Consider the following 26,036-nt stretch of genomic DNA (forward strand, 5'->3'; position numbering starts at 1 on the left):
AAGATCCCCTGATTTGGATTTATGCCAAACCAAAGCATTCTGCCACAAATTGGAAAGCATCCATGCAACAGTTGTGGTCAGCATATCCTGCTGTCATTGACTTCCACAAAACCGCATACCACGCAAGCATCCTATCAAATACAGTTTTGCAGGTCAAACTTGTTCCCTAACTCTATATTGCATATTAACATTGCAGGCATCATTGTTTGTCTGATCACACTGCTATAATGTCCATCCTTTTCCATGCTTCCAATTTCTATTCCTATGCTTATCTTTCATTTTATTTTGAAATTTTCCAAATCCAACAGAATTTCAGACCTTTCTCAATTGTTATGTTACCTGTTTGACCCTCAAACACAAGTCCCCAGTATTAGCTACCATAAAAAAGAGTGAAGATATTAACTATTGTTTTATACAGACAAGCATAACATCTGTTGCTTGATGCAATTAACTTATTCAATTTAGAGCTGCACCATATTTTCATCCAAAAATGAAACACATGAAATTAGTACAAAGTCAATTATACAGCTTGCTGGCAAGCGTCTTTTGTCAAGCCAACATATGGAATAATACATTACAGCTATAAACTATAATTGTTGTGTGCATCTCTCTATGTCCATTAATGTCTGTTCTCTCTATGTCCATTAATGTCTGTCTATGTGTATGCATCGATTTGTGTGCATACATCTACATCTTATATGTATTTATGTGAGATTTGAATTTCAACACTTCTCATCATGAGCAAAAATAGAACAAGAGTGTCTCTGAAAATGCCTTTACTGCTATTTATAAGTCATTACCTGAAGCTCCAAGGAAAAAAAAAGGTATCTCTAACTGAAGCCCGATCCCTATTCTGCCCAGACAAGCTCTCTGCAATCATATATCCAAGGAGGTCGACAGTCCACTCACATCTTTTGTTCACTTGAATATCTTGATGTAAATTCAACCTAAAAATTTTGAAAATACCCATGCTACTTCAAACTTGTTGTATGGGCTCTTGTCCTTGAGAAATGCCCTAGGGAGATATAGCCTTTGGCATGATACGTGAAAACAGTGAACAGTCCTCAAACCTCCACTCTCTTTGTAGAGACACCAACAGAATAATATAGCACTTCCAGCTAACTTATTTTACTTAAGCCTCAATATAAATCCCAAAAAAACAGAGTTGAGGAAATAATGAAGTGGATTAAATCACTCAGGACAGTTTCCTACATGGTGACCTCATTTATGAACTTGGCAGAATAGTGGCAATTACGACATATGCACTTCTTGCGCTTTTGATGAGACTTCAGTGGTCTTTACAACTTGCTGAAAAGCACAAACAAAATATAAGATTCTTCCTCTTGTAAAACAATGCAGATTCCCACCACTCCTATTGCACATCATGTGATGATCACTACCACCTGCCCCTGTTTCTTATCATACAGCATAAAGTGCACATCAGGTACATCCCCTGCTTCCTTCATCAAACCTGTCAGTCACTGCAATTTTGCATAGATCTCCTCTATCTGTGGGTGTGATCTATCTCCTACAACAAATGTATGCACTTTGTTCTTAACCTCAATCCAACTATATATTATTAATTATATTTTTAATATAGTTTTTTTATGAAGAACCCAAAGAACCCGAAGAACTCAAAGAACCCAACCCAAAGAACCTGAAGAACCCGAAGAACCCAAGAACCCAAGCACCCGAAGAACCCAAGAACCCAAGCACCCGAAGAACCCAAGAACCTGTTAAAGGAAAAGAACCCAATTTTTTTTTTTGAAGAACCCGGTTCTTCATGGAAGAACCCGGTTCTTCATGGAAGAACCCGGTTCTTCTGGGTTCGTCTGGGAAGAACCCGTACCCGAATCCAGTACTTGGGTGCAGGAACCCGGGACGGGTTCGAGAACCCCACCCCCGGGTGCGGGTACCCATGCAACACAGGTGAGGATATTGTGAAGTTTAGTAATGACATTTAAATATATGAGTATTGTTGACCACTCTGTGTCAACTACTCTATAGCAGTACACTTTTTCTCAAAGGGACTCCATCATGTTCAAGCATTCATATAACCCTGGGTTCATCATCATCAATCATCAGTTTGTCAGAGTTGTAAGCCCATTCTGCAAAATGTTAATTAAATGATGCTAGTAAGGCCATGTATGTATGTAACAACCTAGGTAAGCTTATTATCTTTGTTGATTTGGGGTAGCATCGAATGTGCTCTAGCCACGAAAATTGGTGGAGAGACTATAACACATAAGATTTCCAAGACCCAGAAATGGTTTGGGCATAATCTAACCAATTTGGGAGATATTAAAATAATTAATATTTTTAATGGAGTTCCTAAGTCTAAACTTAGGAAAAATAAAATATTAATGTGAATTAATATAAAATTGAGTTAGAATGGTCCAAAAGTCGTGGATCAAGCCAAATCTAATCTTAGTCGTTGATTAGAGACTTAATCTCGGCCGTTGATGAATCAATGAGAAAAGTATAAGAGGAGGCTTGAGGGTTAGTTGGAGAACACACCGAGTTGATCAAGAATTCGATTTTCTAGGGCAGGGCTTGCCGAGAAAATCGAAAGAGTGATCAGAGTTGCAGCTGAGGGGTAGTGAATACAGTCGCAGAGAGGCAGAGATAGTACTGGGAGCATCAACGCAGAAGCCGGGAGAGGGTTGACGCAGAGACAGCTAGAGGCCACACAAAGGTAGTTAGGTGCTGTGCAGAGTCTAAGGAGGGCCAGCATGGGAGATGCAGAGGCTCCAGAGGTTGACGTAGAGCCCCGAGAGGCTGACGCAGACCCTAGAGGTAGCGCTGGGAGATTTCGTGGGGTAGATTGGAGCTGAAGAGCTGGATAGGGTGACGTAGAGCAGCAAAAGCTGTATTGTTGCTGTGGGATTGTTCATCCGGTCATTTAGTCGGAATATCTGTTTCCAACTGAGAGGTACTACTACCGAGGGCGTTCTCTGTTGGGTGAGCCATTTTTGGCGTCTTGGTTGTATTCTGAAACTGCATAATAATAAAACACTCTGAATAGCTGCACTGGTTTTCCCGCATTGGGTTTTTCCGCGGACATTAGTCCAAATATAACGGTGTCACATGTGTTTGTTTCTTTCAGTTGATGATTTGTATGTGTTGACACTGTACTTGTATTTATTTTCAGTATTTACAGGTAAATAACTTGTTAAGTAAATGAACAAGTAGGAAGAAATAAATTAGATAGTACAGGAAGAATTTCTAATGGATAGACTTAGAAATTCCAACATGGTATCAGAGCATGGTTGCAGATCACAGGATAACTGAAGGCATCAGTCGAGCAGAGCAGCAACAATGGAAACAGCTGTTCCGAGTGACAGAAGCTGTTCTTAGCCAAAATTTGCAAGAAAGGGGTGACGCAGAGAGCCTACGTCATCAGTGCAAGCCAGGAGGAGGATCAACGCTGAGGCAGAGAGAAGCAAACCTGACCTGCATAGTGCCCTGTTGTCGCACAAATCGTCACGACAACACTCAGATCGGGGGCTGTCACCCTGATCCCCGATGTCTCCGTTTAAGCCTGTCTCCCGCGGCTAAGGGGGGTAGACCCTAGAGGAAAATGGATGACCAACTGTGAATCAGTTGGTTTGGGAGACACGAAAGGAAACCAACACTAAATAGATTTTATTAAATTAATAGACCAGTGCCTTATGGAGTTAATGTTTAAATGATTACTTACTAAATGTTGCAGAAATGTAAATCGTGTACAACAATCATTTATCATCAAATAACTCAAACGATGCAAGATATCCAGTAAATTCACAATGCTTTAACGATGATCTAGCAATTTAAAACTTCGAAAGATAAAGCTCGATACACAACCACGTAATTTTAAACGCTAACCAGATATCATATTCATGATCATTCAAGCATGCTAAATAAAAAAATGATAAACATTAATTCCACATCAAAATTCTTAGCCTCTGCATGAGAGATAAAAAGTAACAAATTCCTGAGCTAAGACTCAAACTGGCAAAGAAATTTCAGAAATATTTCTTTTGAATATTTTTCAAATGAAAATGAAACTTTAAATTCAAAGATTGAACCATAGTTTTAAAAAACCGCCGTTTCGAAACGGAAACGGCCGAGTTGGTCCGTTCCATTGCCCTCCGGAGTGACTCGGTACAAAAAACGGGTCGGTTGGCTGAGTCAGCCATGACTCAGCCAACTCGGCCGTTTCCTGTACTGACTCGACCGAGTCACAAACAACGGCCCGTAACCCACTAAAACAACGATTTAACATTATTTTAATGAAATTTTAAGGGGTTTGTTGATTGGTTTGGACTTCAAGGTGTTTTATGAATTAGCTAAATGTTATTTGGGGTCCATTTCCCCCTCCCAAACCCTATTTAACACTTTCAAATGCTCTCTACTATTGATATGCTATTCAAATTTCATGGTAAGGTTAAATTCTTAAAGTAAAAGTGACATTCTCCTTAATCTTCATTTTCATCCTTTTACTTAAATTTTTAACATTACCATGAAATGACTCAGGATGTTTGAGAGTGGTTTTGGCCTCATTGGATTTCATATGGAGAAAGTATAATTTTAGATTTCATTCAAAATCCAGCAGAGTTATCAGTTTTTCAGGATTTCAGGATTGGAGGATTGCAATGTTCTCATTGAATTTTGTCATGTATTAGGGTATGGAACTCGTATCTAATCAAGAGCACCAATCCCTTTATGTACCTTGATGTTAGTGACATTGGTTGTCGAACTCCTCTGGGATTCGCTCCCAAACCAGGAGCTTCTGAAAATGTCGCTCCTGCTCCCATTTTCACTCTTGCTCCCAAGTAACACAAAGAAGAGAAACCGTTTGGATCAAAAATGGTTAAATGATCTAGTTTATGTCCAATACAACCTCCGGCTCAGACGAAACCATTTGCTAAACAAAAGACCTGATTCAGATCCCATTGTGTTGGAAGACATTGATCCAACATCAGATTGGGTAGTGGAGAGTCGTCCAGCAGAGTTTGATCCTGATGAGGATCTTGATTTAGATTTAGATATCGAGACATCAGTTGAACTTGAACATGCTGTTCAGTTGAATGCAGATCCCAATCCACCAGCCTCAATCTCACAGCCAGCAAGGACTCCAGTGGTAGGTGCTTCCTCTGCTCAGCCACGACAGAAGCGCAACCGCTTATCTACTCTATCTCAGCTTGCATTTGCTGTAGTTGCACAGCCTGCTAGTGGTACCACTTCTATAGCTGCAGTTGGAGATGATGATGATGATGATGAGGAGCCATGGGGCCCCCTGTCTGACTCTGATGATGATCCAGAGATTGATTGACATGATCTTGGCTCCTCTGGCAGTAGCTACTAGCCAGGAGCTGTAGTACTAGTACTGGAGTCTGGTCACAGTTTACTTTTGTTGTAGAGGCCATTTCTAGCCTCTTTGGTTATGTGTTTTTTGTTTTGAGTCTTTGATCATGTATGACAGTTGACTATGTATTGCCATTGGGTACCATTTTTATATAATGGATTGGTTCATGAGCCTACTTTGATCATATGTTGTCTTCCATCTATATTATAATGCTGTGTGTTTGGAAACATGATTGAAAATCTTTAAAATTATGTTTAAAATCTCTAAAATTATGTTTTTTTATTAAAAAAATAAATATCTAATGTATTTTTTACAATGACCCAGTCATTGAAATTGAGCCAGCCGAGTCATTACCGTTTCGGAGTCGGAGTCGGAGTCGATCCTCAGCCGAGTCGGAGTTTTAAAACTATGGATTGAACTAAGCTAAAAAGGAAAAAAATTTGTCAATTTTTTTTTATTATTCGCTTCTAACAAAACTAAATCTAAACTGAAATAATTCAAAACCTAAACTATAAGAAAAGAAAATTTTTATATCTTTTATAATTTTTTATGATTTTTTAAATTTTATATATTTTTTATGATTTAAAAAAAAAATAAAACTTAAACTAAATTATAAAATTAAAATCTAGAAATATTTTTATGATTTTTAAAAGCTTTATAATTTTTATAAATTTTATGATTACATTTTAAAATAAAACTTGAAATTCAAACTAAAATTAAAGCTTATTTAAAAAAATAAAAAAAAAATAGTACCAAAAACCCTAAAGGGACTTTTTATATTTTATACTTTTTTATATTTTTAAATGTTATTTTTAAAGCCAAAAATCAAACCAAACAAAACTAATTAAATCTAAAACCTAAACTAAACCAACCCCTGAAATGTTAAACGCTCCTTTCATAAAAAAAAATACGCAATTAAAAAAAAGGACGTTCTAACTATGCTAACATATACGTCAAACGCGTGAAATAATACCTGGCCCGTATATACCAAAAAAACGCGTTCTTACTTGTGCGATTTGCAGATCATGGCGAGAGAGGTTTGCGTGTGTGTGAATGCAGGTTTGCGTAATGACTGCGTGAGGTGTGTGGAGCCCAAAAAAATCGACGCAGGGGCCACGGGTTTCACTGTTTGTTGCAGGTGCAATGGCGGCAAGTTTTGAAAGAAGCTGAGCGATGGATAGAGGACGCAGAGAGATAGCCGATGGAGGACCATAGGAGGATTGCAGGCTTGCGTGGAAGAATTGAGATGCAGGAATGCGGATGAGGAGCTCAGGGAAAGAGCGAGGGTTAGCAGATGGTGCGGGTTTGAAAGAAGCGCTACAGGAAGGGGTAGAATGCTGTGATGTTGCAACTTTGATTTTGTTTTTATGTCTTTTGCAGAGAGGAATGGACGTGGAGGCTGCAGCAGGTAACGTGTATGCATGGAGGTTGTGTGGAGGAGTTTGCAGCTGCGGGTTTGATTCTGAGTAGCCAACAACGTGGAGATGGAACGAATTGCCCAGATTGCTCAGAAAAACCACTGGAGCTCTCCACAAAATCAATATTTGAAATTCCTTGCACCAAATTTCCCTGATAAAACCCTAAAAATTTCTCAAAACTTGCACCTGTAACCTGCAAAAGAAAAGAAAACCTAAAATAATGTGCGTAAAACAAAATTAAAACCCTAGATCAGCGAATGTTTTTTTACAGTATCTACAATTTCTCGACTCTTAAACAACGAGATTTATCAATAATTAGCAGAGATATTATCAAAATTTCACATTTACTATGAAATACTTCAGAAATCTCTCATGCAAATTCAGAAAAACAAACTTAAATGATAAACCCAAGATCGAAACTGGCTGGGCTCTGCAAGAGAGTGCTTGCGGGAGTTGACTGGTTCAGCCGAGAACTTCCCCAAACGCCCACTGATCTTCTTCAATAAGGGTTTCCTGCACAGCTCACTTCAACCATCAATAAAGAGAGAAAAACAGTACTAGATCTCAGATGCAATGGAGATACCTGCCATTGTTTCAGAAATCCTAACACCATTCAAACCCTAGCAAGTGAACAAGATACCTGTGTTCAACAATACTCTACAATGAGCTGTTACTAATGGCTGAAAATTAAAATATGCAGAAAATAAAATAGCTCACAGCACTTCAAGAGAGTAACACCAGCAAGATTTCAACCCCAAAGTCTTTCTTTATTAGCACCAGAAAAAGTTTACAAGAGAGCTTCTTCAGCACAAGACTCACAGATTGAATCTGATCCCAAATGACCCCTAGCACCCTATTTAAAGGAAAAATTCCCAACAGCTAGTTCGAGTGATCCATGTCAAAACGATTTCGATCGTCGATGAGGATCAAGATATCTCTTAATCTCATCCGTCGAATTTTTAATGCATTAAAAAATTGAAATTCTGCATTTATTTACTCAAAAATATTATTTTATTATTTTTAAGTTTTTATTTTATTTATTTATTTATTTTTTATTTTATTTTTATTTTTATTTTTTATATCTTTTATATATATTCTTTTTTTATTGTTTTTTATCTTTTCAATTTATTTTTAAATGGATCCTCGAACTTAGCCTTTGGAAAAATCACCTAGGACCTAGGACTTAGGACTTATGAGGGGATTAAAACATTTTCTAACCCTCAAGACACTTTACATCATGACTTTTACAATTTTACATCTCAAAGGGGAAAACCCATTTGACATAGACCCTCATAGACCACCCAGTTCTGCGACCAAATATAATCTAGCAGATCAACACACTAGGATTCCTCTAAGATTCTAATGACAAAATTCATTCCGGCTTTGGGGTTAGGCTGAAGGAAAACTCTGCCGATCATGGATCGGTGAGACAAAAAACCTTCCGGAACGTAGATTATCACTAGAAAATTAGGTCCACCTAGGCAATTTACATATATGACTCAATTCTGCTAAGATTATTTACAATTCACACATGCAGATTGGGTTTACAACATAAATTGATCAAGTCGACAATGACTATCGAATGACACGGACACGTCAATCAAGTGCTATCCCTTTTGCGAAGAAAAGGGGGTGTACTGCTATGGGAAGTTGACACGTAGTGGTCAACAGTGCCCGTTCATCTTTTTCAGCTAGTAAGGATCGACGCTGTGGCTAGGAGGTGCAGATTGTGCCGGTGCCAAGATTGCGCAAAGCCTAGAGGCTCTAACTTTCAGACTGCCAGGGCATAGGAGGTTGTGGGTAAGTTGCGGAGCGAAGCTGGGGGGGTACTGTGGTCAGAACAATACCTAACAGGACAAGACCAAGGAGGAGGGAGTTGCTACCGAGGATTGGCAGAGGGATTTCCAGAAGGGGAATCGAGGCTCACAAGGAGTCAAAGCGAGAAATTCCAGACGGGAAGTAGAGAGACTTGAAAGAGTCGAAAGAGGAGCAATGAAATGGCAGTGAATGGGCTAAGAGATCAGGATAGACTAGACAGAGCTTCAAACTTCGTATTCTAGAAAGTCAGGATCTTGTCCATTCTAGACAGGTATCGCATCAAACACTTTGCCTTGAAAACGATAGTGATCCCGGTTGACCCAGCTGAAAATAACAATTACGAAGAGGCAATGGCTAGGGAAAGGTGCATCAATCTTTGATGGTGTCAAGGATCATGTGGTGCCGCATATTATCGAGAAGGAAACGACAAATGAGATGTGGAAATCCCTGAAGAAATTGTACTAGCATACTTCCGTGCAGAGGAGGATGTAACTTGAAAATCAGCTGCGGTCATATCAGATGCAGAAGGGAGAGCTGATAGATGTCTTCCTCAGTGGATTGAAGGAGATCCGTGATCAACTAACTTACATAAGGGCCACACCGGATCAGGCCCTGATGGTAAGGACCACATTAAATGCAGTCTCAGAGGATTGGGAGGTATTTGTCCAGAGCATACTAGGCAAGACGAGCCTTCCAGATTGGGAGGAATTGTGGGCGACTCTTCGTCAAGAAGAGATTAGACGGGTGTCCAAGGCGGGGAGTAGCGGAAAAGGGGTCAGTATCAAGAAGGAGGAAGAAGAAGATGCGGCTCTCACATCTGCGGGAAAGTAGGAGAAAAGAAAGAAGGACCTCTCCAAGGTCAAGTGCTTCCATTGTGGGGAACTGGGTCACTATGTGAACCAATGTCCTAGGAAGAAGAGCATGGGAGAGGCTTATGAGACCAAGGCTATGCTGGCTAAGGTGGAGAAGGAAGTGGAGACTGATGGTGACTGTGCCATGAGTGCTCATGCACCTTGAGAGAAGAGGTGGGGAGACATCAAGCTATAGTCAGACGAGCTATAGGAGATGAGGGGCAAGATCCTTGAGGTACCCAACCTCTTGGATTATACCTGGCTACGGGAGCCTTGAAGAGGAGTAGCAGGATTGGCGGATGTTGGTAGAGATGGATGCGGATGGAGCGATAGAGAGTGCTATAGTGTAGGAGTCCCAGAACAACGTGAGGCAACAATGCGAGAGACATGGAGTTGTTGCAGTAGCGCAGAGGTCTGTAGAGGGAGCTTCAACATCAGGAGTGTTTCTAGCCTGACAGAGATGTCAGAGTTGGGAGGATCAGTTACTTACTTCTCAGTAACTGAGTTGCAGTGCAACAGTTAGCAGTGGCAGTGGCTGGGCAACACGGTGTAGCATGATGAGAGGGGAAGCAGTGCAGATGCAGTGGCTGGGCCATGGGCAACAACACAGATGCAGGGGGAGCTGTTGTATGGATGCAACAGTGGTAGTGACAGGGCCATGGGTAGCAGTACCTGATGCATCAGTGTAGAGGATGTTGGGTAAGGAGGCCTAGCATCAGCACAGGGACCGATGCTGGATGATCAAGGTGATACTCAGCGAGGAGTATTACTAGAGCACAATCCTCGCTAAGAGGGAGTGTTTATTTGGGGTAGCATCGGATGTGCTCTAGCCACGAAAATTGGTGGAGAGGCTATAGCACATGAGATCTCAAAGACCCAGAAATTGTTTGGGCAGAATCTAACCAATTTGGGAGATATTAAAATAATTAATATTTTGAATGATGTGCCTAAGTCTAAACTTAGGAAAAATAAAATATTAATGTGAATTAATATAAAACTGAGTTAGAATGGTCCAAAAGTCATGGATCAAGCCAAATCTAATCTTAGCCGTTGATTAGGGATTTAATCTTGGTAGTTGATGAACCAACGAGAAAAGTATAAGAGAGGCTTGAGGGTCTGTTGGAGAACATACTAAGTTGATCAAGAATTCGATTTTCTGGGGTAGGGCTTGCTAAGGAAATTGAAGGAGTGATCAGAGTTGTAGCTAAGGGGTTGTGAATACAGTAGCAGAGAGGCAGAGATAGTACTGGGAGCATCAGCGCAGAAGCCGAGAGAGGGTTGACACAGATCCAACTAGAGGCCACGCAGAGATAGCCAGAGGCCACGCAGAGTCAGCCAGGAGCTGCGCAGAGTCTAAGGAGGGCCAGTGTGGGAGACGCAGAGGTTCCAGAGGTTGACGCAGAGCCCCGAGAGGCTAATGCTGGGCCAGATAGGCTGACGCTGGGTGAGAGAGACTGACGCAGACCCCAGAGGTAGCGCAGGGAGATTTCGTGGGGCAGATTAGAGCTGGAGAGTTGGATAGGGTGACGTAGAGCAGTAAAAGCTGTATTGTTGTTGTGGGATCGTTCATCCAGTGATTTAGCTAGAATATCTGTCTTCAACTGAGAGGTACTACTGCCGAGGGCATTCTTTGTTGGGTGAGCCATTTCTGGCACCCTGGTTATATTCTGAAACTGCATAATAATAAAACCCTTTGAACAGCTGCACCGGTTTTTCCGCATTGGGTTTTTTCTGGGGACATTAGTCCAAAAATAACGGTGTCACTTGTGTGCTTGTTTCTTTCAGTTGATGATCTGTATGTGTTGATATTGTACTTGTATTTATTTTCAGTATTTACATGGTAAATAACTTGTTAAGTAAATGAACAAGTAGGAAGAAATAAATCAGATAGTATAGGAAGAATTTCTAACGGATAGACTTAGAAATTCCAACAATCTTGGCGACGAATTTCATCCTAGGAGGTTTTTTGTCTCACTGATTTATTTGTGTTTCTAAACATGGATGATCGGCAAAGTTTTTCCTTCCAGCCTCACCCCAAAGCTAGGGTGGTTGGAGATTGGATAAACCAACGCGCCCTGTGTGTTTCGTGACATTAACTAACTGCCTCTCGTGGATCCTTCTCTCAGTGATGTGATTGTTGACTAACAACTGCGGGTTTTGGTTTAATGAAAATCGTGATTCCCAACAAGTGGTATCTGAGCATAGGTCACGAGTTCAATACACTCTCGGCTCGCGTTGGGGGGGAGATTGTTGGACATTGGATAAACCAACGCTCCCCATGTGTTTCGTGACATGGACTAACTGACTGTCGTGGATCCTTATCTCTGGCGATGCGATCGTTGACTAACACCTGCGGATTTTGGTTTAATGACAATCGTGATTCCCAACAAAATTTATTGTCAAGGTCTTAGGTGAGTCCTAGTGTTTTAGTCGAGTCTTGTAAAAATGTTTTGGGAATAATTTAAGCTAATTGGCTAAATTATTTTATTACAAATTACTTGATCTACTAGATCATATTGAGTTGCAAAATTGGGTAATAAATTGAGGGTCTATACTGAACGGGTGTTCCCCCCTTTGAGGGTTGAAATGTAATTATCTTATGTAAAAATTATTTTGGTGCATGGCCCCTCATACTTAGACACCATGGCTAAAATAGTAGATGGTGGAAAAAATTATTAATCCCCTCGAGTGTTAATTAATTAAATTTTCTTGCAAAAATAAATTAAAATCCTAGGCAAAAAATATAAATAATTAGAGCCAAAATTAAAAGTCCTAGAGAAATTAAATTCTTCAAGTGGAAAAGTTCGTGGGTCTTAAAGAAATTAGTTTTTGGAGGCCCCCCACCAAGGGAATATTGAAAACTTCAAGAAAAATTGAACCCTTGGGCCTTGGTGGTTAAGTCAAAGTCAAATTTTTTATGAAATTAGATCAAAATAACTATTTTTGAGCTAATAAAATTGATTTTATGAGAAATTCAAAAATTCCTCAAAAATAAAGATTTTCGAGGTTGGAGATTAAAAGATGATCAAATATCTATCAACGGTCGAGATTAATTTGACGGGAATCAAAACAACTAGCCATTATTTTCCACTTAATTAGAAGTCATTTGCTTCTCAAATTACAAGAAAATTTTGTAAAGAAGCTCTGAGTCAAGCTTTGCTGCTGTAATTTTTCTGGAAATAATCAAAAGACTTTGGGGTTTATTCATGGTGGTGTTCCTCTTCTGCTCTTTGTGGTAAATTTTGGATAATTTTCTTAATTCTCTATTGAATAATATTTTATAAGTTATTTTTTTTTAGCCATTGAGTGGATTAACTATTTGCACAAGTATCTTGCATTAGTTACTGGGTTTAGAGAAGGCATTATAACTTGATCGATCTAGCAGGTATCTCTAGATCTTGAGGGTCATGGTGTTTATCTATCCCCTATTGATATAATAACTTGATCTTAAGTGTGTATAGACTTCAGGGATTCAGATCTTGGGTGTGAGGGGAAGTCTTTTGTTGGACCAGCCAACTCCCTAGACAAGAAAGCTTAAGAGCCCACTTTGTTAAATTTCAGGCCTTATCTAACAATTGGTTTTTTTGCATAGATCTTGGCCACTTATCACCCATTTAAATTATTTCATCTATTTTTAAATATTGTGCATTTAATGAATAGACCTGCTTATAAGAGCCATAAATCATTGTGAATATTGTAAAATAAAATTTTGTAAATAAATTTATTTTCTAATCCTTGTGTGAAATTGCGGTTTTAGGCTATAATTTTTTTTTTTTTTTTTTTTTTTTTTTTTTTTTTATTGTTTTTGGGCTTTGAAATTTTATTTGTGCATGGGAATTTCAAGCTAGATCTGAAGAATTATCAAGGGTTTCAGTCCTTGGAATTTTTTAAGAGGGTTTCTAGAGGTGGATCTTGGCCTAGGAAGGCAAGATCCACCCTCTATTGTTCTTCCAAGCTCAACGCTCAAGCTTCAGAATAAAATGCCAGCCTTCAGGGGATTTTTTTTTTGCGATCATTTTTGGAGAAATTTTAGATCTGAAGCTTTTTTGAGTTCTGTGAGGGTTTCAAGCAATTTCAAGGCTTCTAGGCCAAGTGTAGCCTTTCCAGGCCTGGCCGCAAGCCTCTCTAGGCTCCATCGTTGCCTGTCGTGGCCCTAAATCCCTCTCCAAACCCTCCGTCACCCATTTTCTTCTTCCGCAACCTCCTAAGCCTCATGGCCTGCCCTCCTGGGCTTTCCGCTGCCTGATTTGAGCCTCCTTTCCCCTGCGACATTCCTCTTCAGGCCTCCGCAACCCTTGTTCTCTCCTTATCTCTCCACCGCAACTCTGTTCCTGCCTTTCCCTACTCCCATTTCTTCCTCCCCTCTTTGCCGTAGGCCTTAGTGGCCTTACTTCCTAAGCTGCAGGGCCTTATGCCCTCTTTCCTGCCCTCCATTACCTCTGGTGGCATTGAAGCCCCTAGCCACAGGTCTGTCCAGCCTTGGCCGTGACCTCTGTGGCCTTTCTCCCTCGGCTCGCTGGGCTGGAAAGGCCTTCCTTCCTCTGCGGCAAGCCTACTTAGGCTGTTCTTTACCCTCAACAGGCCCCTTTGCCCCTTTTTCCTCTTCACTGTAGGGTCTCATTGGCCTTCAATTGCCACGCCTAGGTCAGTGTGACAATCGTTAAAAATTTTCTGAGTTGATTCATCGTTGTATGCAGAGAAGTTGGGGTATAATTTGTGTTTGCAGGAGGATCGTCTACTTAAAGAAATTCGTGAGTAGGCTTCTTGGTTTCATCTAGCCTTTGGGCTGACTGGTTTGATCTCTAACTTACTTATTTTCCTCATAATTTGCTAGCAGCACTTACAATTTCATAACAGTGGTAAAGAAATCCAAAGAAGAATAATTGACAAACATCTTAATCTCACCAATAGATCATTGCAAGAGCCGAGTCTCATTTAAGTCATTTGTCTCATGAGAATTTTTGATCTCTGAAGTCTGAATACAACAGTGACATGACTGTCTTTAAATAGGGTCGCATGTTGAATTTCAATTGCTTATAAAATACTGAAGTTGTTTTGGGGCTGCTTTGGGTACAAGCTTGCGCACTTAAAAATAACCCATAACAATCATAAAAAGAGGTCTGATTTTATTTTGCAGTAGCATCTCAGTGGACTGATATCTCTTAACAGTAGGGTTTCTTAAGATCTAGTGCTTTCCCTCTACCTTCGAAATTTATTGTCAGTATTCTTGTGCATTGGTTGCTCTCTTGTGATCTATCAAGGTGATAAGGATAGCCTCTTTCATGGTTAGATACTAACCATCTCATTTCTTTCTCTCTTGTTAGAGTAGAAGTTGCATTGCATAGCTTAAATCGTGTTGCATTTTCTTGTTTCAAAATCACTGTTAACATTGGTATCTTTGCTGCCTCATAATTACATCCATACCTTACATACAAAAGTTAAATCACTGCTGTCATACATTGGAGCATAAACAGCGTAAGGCTTCTATTATCCACTGTGGGACCACTGTGGGAGAAATCTGCTCTATTGTTTGAAGTGCTATTTGGTCATACTGGATAAGAATACTAACATTCACTTGTTTCTTATGAGCTTGTTCATAATCTCTAAAGTTTATTAATAAGCTCTAATTCCATAATCATGTTGAATGATTTTGGCATCTTGAGTATCTTGCTTTCAAAGAATATCATTGAGTGTCTTTTAAGTGATTGAGAATCACTGTGATATCTAAGATTTGAAGATTGGTGAATTTAATTGATTGCATCTTGAATAATTGGTATTGAGCATCTTTTTAGAGGTTTCTAGCTGCATAAGTAGCTTACTGCTGTTCTCATTTATGTCATTAGAAATCTGAATATCATAAATCACTCTAAGTGCTTTCAGTGATTCATAAGATTGTTAACATTGGTGCTTTAAGAGCTAGGGATATATGAATCTTCTTGTTTAAATTGAACATCTCTTAAGTTGAATGACCATTGGCATTTTCTTATTTAACTAAGGAACAATGGCTACATTATCTTTGGCTGAGTAGAAGGGTGCTCTAAATGTTACTATTAGCTTATAGTGTTGCTATCTTGAGCATATTGACAAGTCATTTATGTTGTTGGGCACATCTTGATATCACATTAGCACTTGTTTTATGGTTAAGATTGTCTCTTTAATATTATTGTCAAGTACTTGTTTTCTTCATTAAAAATTTGATCATAACTTAAAGTACTCAATCATTAAGAGAATCTTAGCGTAAAATTCACTCTCCATCCTTGCATTGCATTCTAAGTTAACTTGCATTAATAACTTACCTCCAAGCAGAAGCTTGGTTGATAGACCTCTAGGGCCACCCTTCTGATCTAGCTTGAGGAGCTTAGTAACTCTTCGGTGGTTAACATGGTGACCTTGCAGTCGTTAGAGCCATAGTCTCTGCAGCGTCGGAGGCACCAGGTGACAGGAGCCTAACAAAATGTATCGTTAATCAAGCCCTTGCTTGCTCCTTGTTGGCCTCCTTCCCACAACCTACCTTGGAGCCTAGCTTCAAAATCGTTAAGGGAAGGTCATACTTAGACTAGGCATTTAATTAAAAGTAACCGAGATCTTTGCATCACATCTAGGATTTAGGATTTGCATTCGATTTAGGTTAGTGAAGCATCAAAGTAGCAGTTGTCCATCTGATACTTGGTCTCAATTTTATAAAGCAAGAGTGCTGACTCTATAAGGCATTGGTCTCAAATATATAAATTCAATCTAATTCTTAATTTCTTGCTAGATTTAACTAAGTGCTAGGCCACTTGACCGGGTCTCCCTGACTAGTTGGTTCCCAACTTATCCTTCATCATTTCATTTCCATAGGGTCTACCACCCATAGCTTGCTGTTGGGAGACAACCAGAATAGAGAGGTTGGGGATCAGGGTGACAAGTCCCGACTAGAGTTGTTGTCGCAATGCCTATACAATTTGAGCGACAACATTTTTTGGCGTTGTTGCCAGGGACCAATTTATTGGACCTTGGCTTTGCGACATTCGTCTTAATCATCTTCATCTTCTCATCTCTCATCTTTTCATCCCTCACCAGGATAAGTTCCTTGTCCTTGGTTCCCTTTACTAACTTCCTTCCTAGCATCTTGGGTTTCTCAGAGTTAGATTTCTGTTCGAGTGGCGATTCCATTTCTTTCATCTTCTACAAGAGCGTGTACTAGGAGGCATCCAAGTAGCTTGGTTAATCCCACTCCGGATCCTGAAAGGGTTCTTAGAGTTTGATTACACAAGCTCTCTTCTCGTACACTTCTTGTTAATCTCAGACATGAAGCTCTCTCTAATATCCATTTTCTTTTCCTTGACCCTGCTAAGCAAGACGTCATGGATGTCTTCACCCCTTGTAACTTTGCTAACATTCAAGGTTATCCCCATGACCTCTTGGAGAATGGTATTGATAAGTTGCCCTCTTTCCAAGGCAATAATGTGGTTAGTGTTAATGCTCATCTAAAAGCTTTTGGCTCTTGGTTGGGTAAATATGCTAGAGGTGCTGACTATAATCACGAAGATGTAAAGATGAGCCTCTTTGTTCTTACCTTGGAGGAAGATGCTTTGGATTGGTTTACAGAAAAGCCTAATAATTCGTTCAATTCATTACAAGCGATTATTAATGCCTTTAAAGACAAATATGGAGATAAGAGAGAAGAAAGACATCTGGTTAAAGCTATCAGCGTCATAAAGAAGAAAGAAAATGAAACAATAGAGGAATTTAATAAGAGGTTTAATGGTATTATTAAGGAATTACCTCAAGATTATAAACCTCCCGACAAATCTCTTTTGGACTTTTATATTGATGCCTTTAATGCTGATACTTCTTATGAATTGAGACGTGCAAGAACTAACGATTATAAGGCTGCCCAAGTTTTAGCTTAGGAAATTGAAAAGGATAAGAGAGCATCTCGGAAGTTTGAATTCAAGGTTTTGATAGGGTCCAAGTAAATCGAAAGAATCTAAGGGAAAATAAATTAAAGACTCCGATGATGACCCTTTGCAGAAATTATTGCAGAAACTTGAAAGCATGAAACTTAATCAAGCGAAGTTAATATCAAACCATGCTAAGAAAATGATTGCCATGAAGGCTAGGTTGGTCCAAATGGAAAGATCTCAAGCATAGAGTTTCAAACCTAGAAATAATAATAATAATCAAAATATAATGCTCGGTAGAAGAAGGGCCCATCTAATGAGCCTAATGAGCAGAGACCGCCAAATCCACTTCAATCTGCCAATATTGTGGATGAAACCGCGCCTTATTGTAGGGCCTGTGATGTTGTCCATGAAGGAGCTACTTGCCCCACTGTAAAGAGGATCATGGATAGTGGGATGCTTGGGGCAAGTAATCAAATAAATACAGTTGGAAAGGAGTATTATCTATGGAGGATTTGATGGAAGTTAAGGAAAATATTTGTGTTGTTAGGACTGTTACAACCTCCTATAGTATCAATAATTTTAGTCAGGAAAATGACTTGTGGTTGAACTATTTGGTTAAAAGATTTCTTCAGAGCAAGTCTTGGAGATTACGAAAGATAAAGGGTTAACTTATCAAATAAGGAGTAAGGATCAAAGCAATAATCAAATTACCCCTCGAAGTTCTAACACTGGATCTAGCTCTGGATTGAATATTGATTTGGGAGCATGGTTGAATAATGCAAAAATCAATAATGCATTATTCTACTAATCTTTGCAGCGCAGGTGAAGATGAATCATGTTAAGTTTTTGAATGCGATTGAAGCTCCTCATGTTAATATTTCTCAGGAAAAGGCTCCTAAAACTGTCTATCAGGATGCCACCATATATTTGCAAAGTATGGATTCAGATAACAAAGAGCATTGACCATTTTTTATTACTTTGCTGGTTAATGGTTATCGATTATATAACTGCATGTTGGATACTGGTGCCTCGACTTGTGTTATGACCAAGAGGGTCATGGAGTAGCGCAATTTGAGAATTTCTAGGCATTACTACAACATATGTGCCATGGATACTAAGAAGATTGAAGTTCATGGGTTGATCAAGGATTTAGAAGCATTTATCAGTTTACCCTGACATAATGATTGTAATGGACATAGTTGTAGTTGATATACTAGATGTTGTCTAGGAAGTGGGCCTCCGATCTAGGAGGAAGTATTCAAATGAATTGGTCATATGCTACGATTCCTTCTCCTACAGGTTCTGGATTTCTTAGACTTAATAGAGAGCCTGAAAGAAGATTCCATGTTGAAGATCCCAAGAGCCCCCATAATGAGATAATAAAGGAACAACCTAACCTTGGGAATTATGCCATTCTGTCTAACTCCATAATTCCTTTAGATGTTAAGGTTGATGAAAAGTTGGGTGATTTAAAGGATAAAGTATGGTCTATGAATTTCGATGGTGCATCTTCTAGGCATGGTAAAGGTGTTGGAATAGTGTTAAAGTCTCCCCTTGGTCACATTTTCAAATTTGCCTATAGATTGGAATTTGAAGCAACCAACAATGTTGCCGAGTATGAAGCTTTATTGTTGGGTCTTGAATTGGCAAAGGATTTGAAGATTAAGTTGTTTAGTATCAAGGGGGGCTTTGATTTGATTATCATGCAGATTAAGAACAAATTTATATGTAAAAATCAATGATTAAAAAACTATCGAAATGCTATATGGGATACTATGGAATATTTTGATGCTCTTGACCTCAAAGCTATCCCAAGAGAAAAGAATAACTTGGCAGATGAACTTGCTGTAACGACATCTACTCTGCAGTTGTCTGATGAATTGTTAAAGGATAAGGTTAAAATGGAAATTATTTTTAGACCTTCTGTACTTGATAATATGGAGCATTGGCAGGTCTTTGATGATGAGAAACAGGTGATTCACTTTCTTAATAATTTGGATGAATTTGAGAATTTTTAGATTAGTTGTAAGGAGGATGGATTTGATAACCATGAAGATATAACAAATCCTACTCCCAGGAACATTGTAGCTTTGGAGCAACATTTTGATCGACATGATGCCACAAAGAAGAAAGATGAGAATAAGATGGATCCAAGGGAGTTCATTGAAGTAAACATTGGTACCTCTAGTGACCTTAAAATTGTGAAAATTGGTAAAGGTACTAGGGATGAAGAAAGGAAAAAGTTGATTGATTTACTTCATGAATATAGGGATGTTTAAGCATTTTCATATGGTGAGCTAAAAGGTTGTAGGGAATATGTCATGGAACACATTATCCCTTTAAAGGATGAAAATGCTAAACCCTATTGTCAAAAACTTAGGTAGATAAATGCTAAGTCGACTTCCTTAGTCCAAAAGGAGCATTCAAAAATGCTTGCAGCTGGTATTATCGCTCAAACTAGGCATTGAACGTGGTGTTCTAACTTGGTGATTGTTAGAAAAAGAATGGAACGATCAAACTTTGTGTCGATTTTAGAAACCTAAATCTAGCATATAAAAAAGATAATTACCCTTTGCCAAACATGGAGACTATGTTACAAAGAGTAACAGGTTCAGGAATGATGTCGTTGCTAGATGGTTTTTCTGGGTATAATCAAGTATAGGTTAAGAAGGAAGATCAAAACAACACTACTTTCACCACACCATGGGGTACTTTCGAATACATTAGAAGCTTTTGGATTAACTAAAACTGGGGCTACCTTTCAAAGGGCCACAAACTATGCTTTTAAGGGTTTAATTGGAAAAATCATTGAGATATATCAAGATGATCTTATGGTTTTTTTAAGGATGGTATCAATCATATAGATCATCTCAGGCAAGTTTTTGGCAGATGTTGAGAGTTTGGAATCTCCTTGAATCCTGCTAAGTCTGTATTTGGAATAACTGAAGGGAAGTTGCTTGGTCACATCATCTCCAATGATGGGATCAAGATAGACCCTGAAAGGGTAGAAGAAATCCAAAAGATTCATCTTCCTAGTAATCTCAAATGCCTTCAGTCCTTCCTTGAGAAGACAAACTTTCTTAGGATATTTATTCCAAATTATGTAGAGATAGCTAAGCCTATTCAAAGTCTTCTAAAGAAAGATGCTAAGTTTTTATGGAAAGAAGATAGTAAAACGGGTTTTCAGGAAATCAAGGGTGCTATTGCAAAAGCTCCTGTTCTAGCCAGCCTTGATTATTCGAGAGATTTCATGATTTTTTCTTTTGCTTCAGAAGATACAATTGATGTTGTCTTGTTGCAAAGGAATAAGGAAGGTCACGAGCAACCTATTGCTTTCATGAGTAGAGCACTTCAAAATTCTGAGTTAAATTATACTACCATGGAAAAGCAAGCATATGCCTTGGTCAAGTCTCTTAAGCACTTTAGGACTTATGTGGGTTATTCCAAGATCATTGCCTTTGTCCCACATTCTGCCATTAAGGACGTATTAACTCAGATTGATTGCTTAGGGACTCGTGCTAGGTGGCTTACTAAGATTTAAGAATACGACTTGGACATTCGACCCACTGAGTTAGTCAAAGGTCAAGGATTGGCTGAGATGTTGACTGAAGGTAACGAAAAAGCTCTTGGTTTGATTTGTCTAAATGATTCATCTTCACCTGAGCTGCAAAGATTAGTAGAGCATGATTGATACATGGACATCATTTATTATTTGTTAAACCTTACATGTCTTGACCATTTAGTTGCTCATAAAAGAAGTGTTCTTAGATTGAAAGCAACTATGTATTGCCTTATGAAGGATGACCTCGGATGGAGAAATCTTGAAGGTATAATACTTACGTGTGTTGATGAAATTGAGTGTAAAAAGCTAATTTCCGAGTTTCATTCAAGATTTTGTGGTGGCCATTATGCTGCAAAAACTACCACCCACAAAATTCTCAGAGCTAGTTATTACTTTCCTTCAATCTTTTCTGATGTGTATAAGTTTGTTTGGAGTTGCCAAGCCTGTCAACTATTCACTAGGAAATAGAAGCTAGCTTCCTTGCCCTTACAACCTATAGTTGTTGAGGCACCTTTTTAGCAGCGGGGTCTAGATTTCATTGGGAAATTTCATGAAAATTCTAGCAATGGCTACTCATGGATTTTAACTGCTACTGATTATTTCATTAAATGGTTAGAAGCCATTCCTGCTAAGAATGCCACTGAAAAGATTATTATGGACTTTATTGAAAATCAAATCATTACTAGATTTGGCATCCCAGCTAATATCGTTGCTGATAATGCCAAAGCTTTTAGTTCTACAGAGTTTTCATCTTTTTGCTTTAAGTATGGCATCATTTTATCTCATTCATATAACTACTATCCTCAAGGTAATGGCTTTGCAGAATCAAGTAATAAAAATCTTATAACCATTATCAAGAAGATAGTAGGAGATAATAAGCGGTCTTGAGATAGCAAAATCAAGTATGCATTATGGGCAGATAGAATTACAAAGGAAAAACCTACTGGTAAAAGTCCCTTTGAATTGGTTTATGGTTTGGATATAACTCTTAAACCGACCCGTCTTAAACTAGCCCGGCTAGTCCGCGGGAAAAAGAAACAGCAACTCGAACTTCAAACTGAGTTGTTTTTTGGATTTTTTTTCTTAATGCCTCTACCCCTCTCCCAAGCCTATACAAATCCCATTGTGTTGGAAGACATTGATCCATCCTCAGATTGGGTAGTGGAGACTCACCCAACAATGTTTGACCCTGATGAGGATGTTGGTGTTGATTTTGATTTAGAGATGGATGCATTACAAACTGTTCAGTTAAATGCAAATCCAATAGTACCATCCCTAACTCCTGCAGTTGCAGGCACTTCCTCTACTCAGCCATGACGCAGGTGCATAACTCGTCTATCTCAGCGTGCAACTACTGCTAATGCTACTACTTCTACAATTGCAGTTGGAGATCTTGATGAAGAGGAGGAGTCATCATAACCAACATTGTCAAACATAGCAAGGCCTTGACTAACAAGCTATATCTCTCCACTATTAGAGCACAATGCTGGGAGGCATAAATTTGGACACCCATTGCCTCTCTAGGCACATACCTCATCTAGATGTTCACTATGTATTTCCTCACGAGACTATCCTTATCTCAGATACCCTATCCTCAAAGAATATATGTCCTCGAGGCTATTGTTAAAATTTGGTAGCTCAGGGATGAATTTCTCCTAGAAGAAATCATATCTTTCAGTTATGTTTGAACCACCTATAATAAAGTTTCATTTCTGACATTCTAATATGACTTTCCAAAAATTGTAAGTCACATCTCAATTTGGAAGTGACTTTCCAAACGTAGAAATTCATGTGTAAATGATCAAGGACGATCTCGACATATGGAATCCACTTTAAAATCAAATCAATCATGATTATACAAGTTAAGAATTAATATTTTATCCTTTACTAGTATTATTATTATTATGGTACTATTATTTATAAAATAGTCTAAAGTCATTCACCTTTAATGGATTAATAGAAAATGAATTCTCAATATTCTCATGGAATAAGTCAATTAAATTGAGAATCTCTTACTTGAGAGATGGAACCTCTCTCTTGGAATAAAATAGTAACTCCACTCTTAAGAGAATGTAACTCTCCCTCACTAATTCAATGTATGGCAAAAGTGTAACTCCTCTTCATTAAATTCACTTGTAACTCTCTCACTCAATTCGATTGGTAACTCTCACTTAATATTCTCTCATGTCTAAGTGTAACTCTCTCTCTCCCTTATTCGAATTGTAATCCTCAAGACAATTGTACCTCTCTCTCTATTCTTGGGATGAGTTACACTTCTCCTCAAGTAACTCCTCCCTCATGGAATTCAATTATCCTATTGTTGACTCAAGGCATGAATTCATTTTGTAATTCCTCTCCTTTCTCATCTATTTAAGCAAGAACAAGTGAGAGTTGAGAGTAGTATGTTCATTCTGAAGAAGGAGAGCAAGTGTTGAGTGTGTGCAAGAGAAGTGTGAGAACAAGTGAAGAGCAAGAGCAAGGGAAGAGCTGGAACAAGTGTGAAAGACAAGATTTGATAAGAGGAGGATATCTTCAAGCAAAGAGAAAGAGCACTTCAGCTATAAGTTGATCAAACATTGGTAACTTTATTCATTCTGATTCTGATTCTCTCTCTCTCTCTCTCTGTAATCTGCTGAACAATTGAAGAAATTTAATAGAAGAAGAATCCTTTGGGTTTCCCCCTTGAGAGTTTTTGCCTTCGTCATTGGACCTAAATCTCAATGTTTCATATTTGTTCTTGGCTGCCTTCATATGATCCTTATGTTTATGTTCTATCTACAATTGCTGATATGAAAAGTTTTGAAGAAGAAATCTGAATTATAAGTAATTGTAGCAACATAGAACATTTAGTTTTCTGAAAAGTACTTTCATGTCTCTGCATAGAACATTCGGTTTTCTACAAAGTACATTCAGTTTCCTGCAAAGTACTTTAAATTTTTTGCATAGATCTTTCAAGTTTCTGCAAAGAATTTTTAAGTTTTTGCATAAAACTTTTAGATTTTTAACAACAATTCTTATCTTAGATACAAGTCCTCAAAGAATATCAGTCCCAAACACTTATCCAATCCACCATTCTCCCTAACAGTGCCTTCACTAGGCTTATAGTTGTTAGTCTTGGACATAGTGCATGACATATGGAAAATACAGTCTCACTCCCTCAACTAGGGAGGACATCCTCACTCCCTCTCAACCAGGTAGGACATCCTCACTCCCTCTCAAACTGGGAGGAATAACCACAAGCCTAAGCTTGTCTAAAAAATACTCATTAATCGACTACCTATTGTTTCGTGGAGATCTATTGTAGCTTCTTGTCTCCTATCAGCCTTGTATCAATATGACCTTCAACCTTCGTGGCACCTATCTGCCTTGCATCAATACGAGCTTCAACCTTCTTGGCTCCAATCTGCCGTGCATCAATACGAGCTTCAACCTTCTTGGTTCTCTCTCAATCTTCATGTAGCTTCAACATGTCATCAAGTAGTTTATCAAACATCTTATGGAGGCAAACTTCTTCATAGCTGATTTCACAAACCTTCACATCTTCTTACTTCGTAACATAATTATGCTTTCACGCTTTCATCAGTAGTATCTCTATCAACATCAATAATGTCAATCAATGTGTTTCTAGATCAAACCAATCAACTGCTAGTACAACGATATCAAAATTCTTCAATTTGTTGCTAAAGGGTCTTGCCATAAATCTGCGATTTTTCTATTTGATCACAAGCTTCTTTGCCAAACTAGTAATGTTGTATTTTATCCAAGATTTGACAGCTCCCTCTGAAATGAGCTTATTTCCTTTTGCAATCAATTTCTTTGATGCATAAATCAAACTACTTTCTTCTTGTCTATGTGCTTTGCTACGTTCTTTCAGTTCTTCCATCTATTAGTCAAGCTTAGATAGATCATGTCTTGACTTGCAACCTGAGTCACATGACACGAGGACACGAGACACAGAGGACACGTAAATGCGAGTATTCGATACGAAATGCAGCAACCCCGGAAACAGGACACGTGGGACACGCTATATATATATATTAAAAAATACTGAAATATAGTGCTTGATCCATATAGATATGAATCATGATGATATCTATTTAGTATTTAGTATACACTATTTACTATTTAGTAATTTACTAGTTAGTTTATTAATTTACTACATCAATGATGTTCACAGTTCAATGTTCATTGTTCATGTTATAATTTTTGTTATTAACTTCAAACAAGTTTGATCATGTTCAAACTTCACATAAGGTAGTTTATGAGCTATAAATTTATATGTGTTCAAACTTCATTGTTGACCAGAGTGTTAATCGAGCTTTCCCTCCCTTTAGACCTCGAAGGTGTAGTGAGCAATGAGCACATGACGAGGAGCTGAGATTTTTATTTCAACACACGATCTATACGTGGTCACTCGTGTATAATTAAGTTAAGTTCCGTAGGCTATAACACAACTTACAAGAAATTTAAGTGCTCCAAACTCTGAACAAAGCATGCGAATGCTTGTCTCCTACATCTCCAGGTCCAGGTCGATGTGAAGTTGTGAGCATTGCACTCGAAGCTGATGGAATTCATCACATTGCACAAAAAATTGGATTCCAACGACGAGCAAACTCAACTTCGGTGGTGAAAAATGACAAAAAATAAACCATGTTACAGGTTTTAAATGTCACTTTTCTTGGGACACGTGTCCTAAGAACCAAAAACGTTAGGGCATGTTTTCGACACGTCCAAAACACGTGTTTCGATTGGAGGACACGAAGAAAAATGTTTTCGACACGTTTTAAGGCGGTTTTCGTGTCTGACACGTGAAATACAGGACACGAGACCCTGAGGGACGTGTCCTGTGACTTAGCTTGCAACCTTTGTTAGAAGATTATGAAAGAACAAAAAACAAGGTGCATAGACAAAACAAAGATAATTAAAGAAAGTAGGTATAAAATACTTGTTCTTTTGAGGAGAGTCAACTCCCTCTTAATCTTAGATCTTTTCATCATTAATGTCATGCTTGTCAATATCAAGAGCTAGGGTTTCTTTTTAGAATAGAAACAATTAGTTAGGGTTTCCTAAATCAAATCTTTGCTAGTTTACAAACCCTAGATTCTCCATAGTCATCAAGGTTTGCCATTCAATAATTGCAAAATTTTACGA

At 38.5% G+C, this 26,036-nt stretch overlaps 1 protein-coding gene across 3 annotated transcripts in view; it reads left to right on the top strand.

Annotated features, from left to right (window-relative positions):
• MEE44 (Nucleotidyltransferase family protein) overlaps positions 1-26,036 on the top strand; it is a 265,903-nt gene that overhangs the window by 189,363 nt on the left and 50,504 nt on the right. The window lies entirely within an intron of this gene.

This window comes from Pinus tabuliformis, chromosome 1_2 (assembly GCF_031772625.1).
Source record: "Pinus tabuliformis cultivar Carrire ecotype Pingquan chromosome 1_2, CPIR1, whole genome shotgun sequence".
In the NCBI taxonomy this organism is placed as follows: Eukaryota; Viridiplantae; Streptophyta; class Pinopsida; order Pinales; family Pinaceae; genus Pinus; species Pinus tabuliformis.